Source organism: Microcaecilia unicolor, chromosome 3 (assembly GCF_901765095.1).
Source record: "Microcaecilia unicolor chromosome 3, aMicUni1.1, whole genome shotgun sequence".
Taxonomy (NCBI): domain Eukaryota; kingdom Metazoa; phylum Chordata; class Amphibia; order Gymnophiona; family Siphonopidae; genus Microcaecilia; species Microcaecilia unicolor.
Genome location: NC_044033.1, coordinates 518787601 through 518794626, shown reverse-complemented (window position 1 = coordinate 518794626; position 7026 = coordinate 518787601). Strand labels below are relative to the sequence as shown.

General features: G+C 44.1%; 1 non-coding gene across 1 annotated transcript; it reads right to left on the bottom strand.

Moving 5' to 3' along the window:
* Nucleotides 1-4632: 4632 nt before the first annotated feature.
* TRNAR-CCU lies at nt 4633-4705 on the bottom strand. Its single transcript has one exon. It is a non-coding gene; the product is annotated as a tRNA-Arg (tRNA).
* Between the last annotated feature and the right edge of the window lie 2321 nt (nt 4706-7026).

Genomic DNA, 7026 nt, shown 5'->3' with positions numbered 1-7026 from the left:
AAGGCCCAAGGCGATCTGCTGCTTTCACACAGACACGAGGCACTGTTTGCTAGCGCTGTCGATTTACAGATTTTTTTTAAATGCAGGGGGCCCGGTGGCAGACAAAAGAGGGCTGTCGAGGGAGCTGAGGGTAGGCAGGTGGAGACTGGGGACGGCGGCGCTGGCAGCCTGTGAGCAGGAGAGGGAGAGAGACCACGGCCCAGGCCTGGGGAATTTTGTCCCCCCTTCCCCCCTCTCAGCGACCCTGCATACAGCACACGCCAAATTGGTACTACCATCCTGCTAGCGAGTGAGCCAGGGGGTAATTCTGAATTTGGCATGCGCTAAATTCTGTGGTAGAAAATTATTTCCTATTACCCGGTAGCAGTTGGCATGCGCAGCATGCTTACTGCATGAGACCTTGCTGCTAGTGCAAACTGTGTTTTCATTAAGGTACCCATTTACAGACTAAGGGGTATATGTATTAAATTGACTTTATATACATAAAACCTCCATATCAAGAACATAATATAATTTGCATACCAGTCAGAACAAAAACCCCGGAATCTCGTTTCTAACATTGGCCAATCCAGGTCACAAGTACTTAGCAGGATCCCAGAAAGTAAATATCTTGCTTGTTACTTACCCCAAGGGATAATCAGAGGCTTAACATATAGATCTACCTTAATATGATTAAAGGACTTTTCCTCTGGGAATTTGTTCAAATCTTTTTAAAACTCAGCTATGCTACCTGTTTTTAACATATTATCTAGCAACAAGCTCTAGCCCATAACTATATATACAGTGAAAATATATTTTCTCCTACTTACTTTAAATATACTATGAACATACTGGGTCATACCAATGGTCGGTCTAGCCCAATATCCTGATTTCCAACAATGGCCAATCCTGGCAGAAACCCAATTAGTGTCCACACAACAGCACAGACAAGGTCCAAAGAACAGAACAAAGTTCAAATACCAAAAAAAGTACCGAGAGCCTTCAAAATCGGGACACATATGGTCTCAGATTGAAAAAGGACGTATGTTGGTTTCAATTTCAGCGCATGTCCATTTTCCGGAAGACCCTTTTCCTAGATATGGGCAAGCATGCTCAGTTTCATTAAATCGAGAGCATGCACGGTGCGACGGGAACAGGAGAGGAGGTAAGTGAGAGGCCTGTGCGCAGTGGCGTAGCTACGTGGGGCCAGGGGAGCTGGGCCCCCATAGATATAGCCCTGGACCCCCCTGCCGATGACCCTCTCGACCCCCCCTCCCGAGAAAGCCTTTTGCGAGAAGAAGAGGACCTCGGCTTGCGGGGGTTGGGGTCCTTCGCCAGCAAAGGTAGGCGACGGCGGGTTGGCGGCGGGAGGGGGGTCGAGATTGTCGTTGGCAGGGGGGGCAAAGTTGGTGTCAGCGGCGGGGTTGGCAATGGCGGGGGGCGGGTCGGTGGCACGGGGGGGGGCTAAAATGTGCCCCCTCACCTCGGGCTCTGGACCCCCTTCCCGCCAAAGTCTGGCTACACCCCTGCCTGCGTGGGACAGATAAATGCTTCAGCTGGTGGGGGTTGGGGTTTGGGATCCCCGCCAACCAAACCCGGGGCCCCAGAGCCTATTTGGGGGTCCCAGGCCCCTGTGACCCCCCCCCCCCCCCCATAGCTATGCCACTGGTAAAAAATAGCCCAGCGCGTGCCCAAAAGATGTGCTTGCACTTCCACGGGTCACTTTTTACCGCAGCTTAGTAAAAGGACCCCTTAGTGAGTTGTGCGCATAAATCATAATTAATGTCAAGTAGTGCTGTTAACATCCAATTGACAGTGCTTATTAGCTAGTTAATCAATTAAGTTACGAGCATTGTTACGTCAATTTCCACACAGAAATTAAAGCAGAATATATAGAATTTGAAGGATAGTGGAGCAGAGTTTTTGCCTGTCTTTTCCAACTATTTATTTAATTCAGATTTTGCTCACACCTTTTTCAGTGGTAGCTCAAGGTGAGTTACATTCAGGTACTCTGGATATTTCTCTGTCCCAGGAGGGCTCACAATTTAAGTTTGTACCTGAGGCAAAGGAGGGTTAAGTGACTTGCCCAAGATCACAAGGAACAGCAGTGGAATTTGAACCGGCCACCTCTGGATTGCAAGACTGCTGCTCTAACCACTAGGCCACTCCTCCACTAGTAGCAACATTCCATGTAGAATCTCAAATAGTAGCAACAGAATCTCCAATAGTAGCAACATTCTATGTTCCGCTGCACTAACCACTAGGCTACTCCTCCGCTAGCAACATTCCATCTAGAAGCAACACGGCCATGCAGGCTTCTGTGAGTCTGATGTCCTGCCACCTCTGGATTGCAAGACCAGTACTCTAACCACTAGGCCACTCCTCCACTATGAGTTGCCTTCCTTTTGTCTTACCTTGCTCCATTTTTCCTCTCTTCTCTTTCATGTTAATAATTTGATGGGGTTTTTTTTTTGTTACATTTGTACCCCACGCTTTCCCACTCATGGCAGGCTCAATGCGGCTTACATGGGGCAATGGAGGGTTAAGTGACTTGCCCAGAGTCACAAGGAACTGCCTGTGCCTGAAGTGGGAATCGAACTCAGTTCCTCAGGACCAAAGTTCACCACCTACTAGGCCACTGCTCCACTCCTTTCCCCCTTTCTTTTTATGCAAGCATCTTTGATTGGTGGGCCCTGAAAGGCGGTTTATGAAGAACGAACAAGCATAAACATTAGAATTTTAAGAAAGCTATTTCTAATGCCAATGTTTTAGCTGAGGCAATCCAAAAGCAGCAGACCTGTGAAATGATGAAAAGTTTAGCAGGGTCACCAGGGAGTGGTTTATGGCATGTTGTATCTGAGAGCTGGCTGTGAGCCTCTTTTAATTAATCACTTGAGTTCATTAGCATGATATTTTCTCCCTTATCTGTGTGCTTAATAATATCATCAGAATTATGCAAAAGGTTGTCTTAAATCTCTCTCTCTCTCTCCTGTCTGCTCAGATTATCATTTCTTATCACCGATAAACACCTGTTTTAACTTCTTTTCAGCAATGGTTTCAAAACCTAAACCGAAATAGATGTTCCCTCATCAGAATAAGGCTTAGGTTTAGGTAAATATGGTGTAATGCAGAATGTCCACTGGGCTATTCATGTTTGCCTTTTGTTTTTTGTTTTTTATTCCTGGTGCATTGTATTACTGAATAATAGGAATCAGGCTTTTCAGCTAGTTTGTACAACGCTGCGTAACCTAGTAGCGCTCTAGAAATGTTAAGCAGTAGTATTGGTTTGCAACTTACAGCCTGAGTAGAGAGATGTGGTAGCCCTGTTAGTCCACTTTTAAAGGTAACCAATAGAAATAAAATAAATCAGAAAGGAAAATAAGATGATACCTTTTTTATGAGACTAACAATACATCCCTTCTTCGTCAGATCAGAAATAAGCAAATGTTGATAAATAACAGTATATATGTGAAACATCAAAACATTTATTTATTTATTTGTTGCACTTGTATCCCACATTTTCCCACCTATTTGGAAGGCTCAATGTGGCTTACAATAATCCCCCCTGGCTATTGCCATAGCAGAGTAAAGATACAATTAACAGTCACAGTTTAATAGGATGAGGGTGGGGTGGGCTAGGTGAGAGACAGGGAGAGCTGCGTGGATGAGGGATAGGGAGATATGCATGGTGATAAGAGGGTGACAAAGCAGTAGAATTTTATGGTTTCTAATGGGCTAGAAAACCCTAGATCTTCTTGGCCACACTGAGCAGGATAACGCGTGGGTCGCCCTTTGTTTTCACAAAATTAGTAGCGAGGTCACGTGGGCACGCCGACAAAATCTGAGACAAATTTTTTGCGGAAAAAATCGACGAAAACCGAAACAGACGATAACCGAAATCAACGAAAACCGAGGTATTACTGTATTAAATTGACTTTATACACATAAAACCTCCACATTATAAGTACAGCCATACTGGGACAGACCAAAGGTCCATCAAGCCCAGCATCCTGTTTCCAACAGTGGCCAATCCAGGTCACAAATACCTGGCAAGATCTTAGAAAAGATGGTTCCAATTAGTAGCAACATTCCATGCTACGAAACCCAGGGCAAACAGTGGTTTTCCCTATATCTGTCTCCATAGTAGACTATGGACTTTTCCTCCAGAAACTTGTCCAAACATTTTTTAAACATAGATATCATAACCACTGTTACCATAAAAACATAAGAGTGGCCATACTGGGTCAGACCAATGGTCCATCTAGCCCAGTATCCTGTTTTCCAAACAGTGGCCAAGCCAGGTCACAAGTACCTAGCGGAAACCCAAATCATGGCAACACTCCATACTACAAATCCCAGGGCAAGCAGTTGCTTCCCATGTGTGTCTCAATAGCAGACTATGGACTTTTACTCCAGGAATTTGTCCAAATCTTTTTTTAAACCCAGGGACACTAACCACTGTTACCACATCCTCCTGCAAAGAATTTCAGAGCTTAACTAGTTGTTGAGTGAAAAAATGTTTCCTCCTATTAGTTTTAAAAGTATTTCCATATAACTTCCTTGAGTGTCCCCTGGTCTTTGTACTTTTGGAATGACAAAAAAAAATAATTCCTTCTACACCACTCAGGATTTTATATACCTCAATATTAAATGCACCCCAGATGGGACTTGAACCCACAATCCCTGGCTTAGGAGGCCAGTGCCTTATCCATTAGGCCACTGGGGCTTTGATGTGGGAATGTGATTTTTCACAGTCTGTATGTGCTTTGAGAACTTTGAATAGTTTCATGTCACCTGCAAATTTAATCACCTCGCTTGTCATTCTGATTCCCAGATAATTTATAAATATATTAAATAGCACCGGTCCCAGCACTGATTCCTTCGGCACTCCACTATTCACCCACCTCCTTGAGAAAAATGGTCATTTAACCCTACCCTCTGTTTTCTGTCCAATAACCAAATCCCTATCCACAGAAGGAAATTGCCTCCTAACCCATGACTTTCTAATTTTCTCAGGAGTCTCTTATGAGGAACTTTGTCAAAAGCTTTGTTAAAATCTAGATAATTACATCAACCTTTATCTTCAAGTTTATTCATATTTTCAAATAAATAAAGCAAATTGGTGAGGCAAGACTTCCCTTGGCTGAACCCGTGCTGACTCCGTCCCATTAAACCATGTTTTTCTACGTGTTCAGTAATTTTATTCTTACAGTTTCCACTATTTTGTCTGGCACCGAAGTCAGGCATACTGGTCTGTAATTTCCTGGATCACCCCTGGAACCCTGTTGAAAAATTTGCATTACATTGGCCACCATGAAAACTTGGTGTAAATCCCTGCGCGTAGATTTAAACACACTGAGCCATATTCTAGAACTAGGCGTGTAAATTTTGGAATGCCCATGAAACCCCCATTTTCCCACCCGTAACCATGCCACCTTTTGCCTGTGCATGTTAGAAGTTTGCCGAACTTCATTACAAAATGTGCTTAGTAAGTTGTGCGCCTAAATTCTAATCAGTGCCAATTAGTGCTCATTATTGCTTGTTAACTACTGTTATCATCACTCATTAGCTTGTTAAATTATGCACATTGTTATAGAATCCATGCTGACTTTCAGTGCCGATCTTTAGGCGTACTATATAGAATCCGGGGGTAAATGTCCCACATTGAAGACTTACTATCCAGTTTAAGTAGAGGAGTGTGGTAGCCGTGTTAGTCCACTCTTAAGGTTATCAATAGAAATCAAACAAAATAAAACATGGAAAAGAAAATAAGATGATACCTTTTTTATTGGACATAACTTAATACATTTCTTGATTAGCTTTCGAAGGCTGCCCTTCTTCCTCAGATCGGAGGTTGCCCTTCTTCCTCAGATCGGCAGTGATTTTACAGGACCAGGACACTGTACCAGTGATTTCACAGTGAGAATCCTCAAAGGTAACTTTAAAACCATACAAGAACGTAAGACCTTTGAAGTCAGAATGATTGAATATTTTAACACCCAACAGAAAGGACTTAACAAGGATCTGGGGTTCCTAGCCCATTATAAACCATAAAGCTATATGTCTCTGTTGATCACCCTGTACAACCCCACCCCTCACCTATCCACACCCATCCTGTTAGAGTATCAATGATATGCTTTGATGTCCCCATGCATACCCCCTACCCACCCCCATCCTCCCACCCTGTCAGACTGTCATAGTAATGCTTGAATGTTTTCACTTATATACACTGTCAGCTAGCACATTTGCTTATTTCCGATCTGAGGAAGAAGGGCAACCTTCGAAAGCTAATCAAGAAATGTATTAAGTTATGTCCAATAAAAAAGGTATCATCTTATTTTCTTTTCCATGTTTTATTTTGTTTGATTTCTATTGATATCCAGTTTAAAAAAGCCATGCTAGCAGCAATCGGTGAAGCATTGCTCTGCGGCAGCCACTAGCTCGGCTTTGTAAACTGGGTAGTAAGTCTTCAATGTGGGACATTAACAGGTGAATTTTTGAAAGAGAAGGGCGCCCATCTTCCGACACAAATCGGGAGATGGGCGTCCTTCTCTTAGGGTTGCCCAAATCGGTATAATCGAAAGCCGATTTTGGGCACCCTCAACTGCTTTCCGAAGGCGGGACTGGGCTGTGCTTAAGGGATGGGCATCCTCGGCCAATAATGGGAAAAAAGAAGGGCGTCGCTGATGAGCATTTGGCCGACTTTACTTGGTCCATTTTTTTTCATGACCAAGCCTCGAAAAGGTGCCCGAACTGACCAGATGACCACTGGAGGGAATCGGGGATGATTTCCCCTTACTCCCCCAGTGCTCAGCAACCCCCTCTCACCCAAAAAAAAAAAGATTAAAAACATTTTTTGCCAGCCTCAAATGTCATACCCAGCTCCATCACAGCACTATGCAGGTCCCTGGAGCGGTTTTTATTGGGTGCAGTGAACTTCAGGCAGGCGGACCCAGGCCCACCCCCCCCCCCTACCTGCTACACTTGTGGTGGTAAATGGGAGCCCTCCAAAACCTACCCAAAACCCACTGTACCCACATCTAGGTG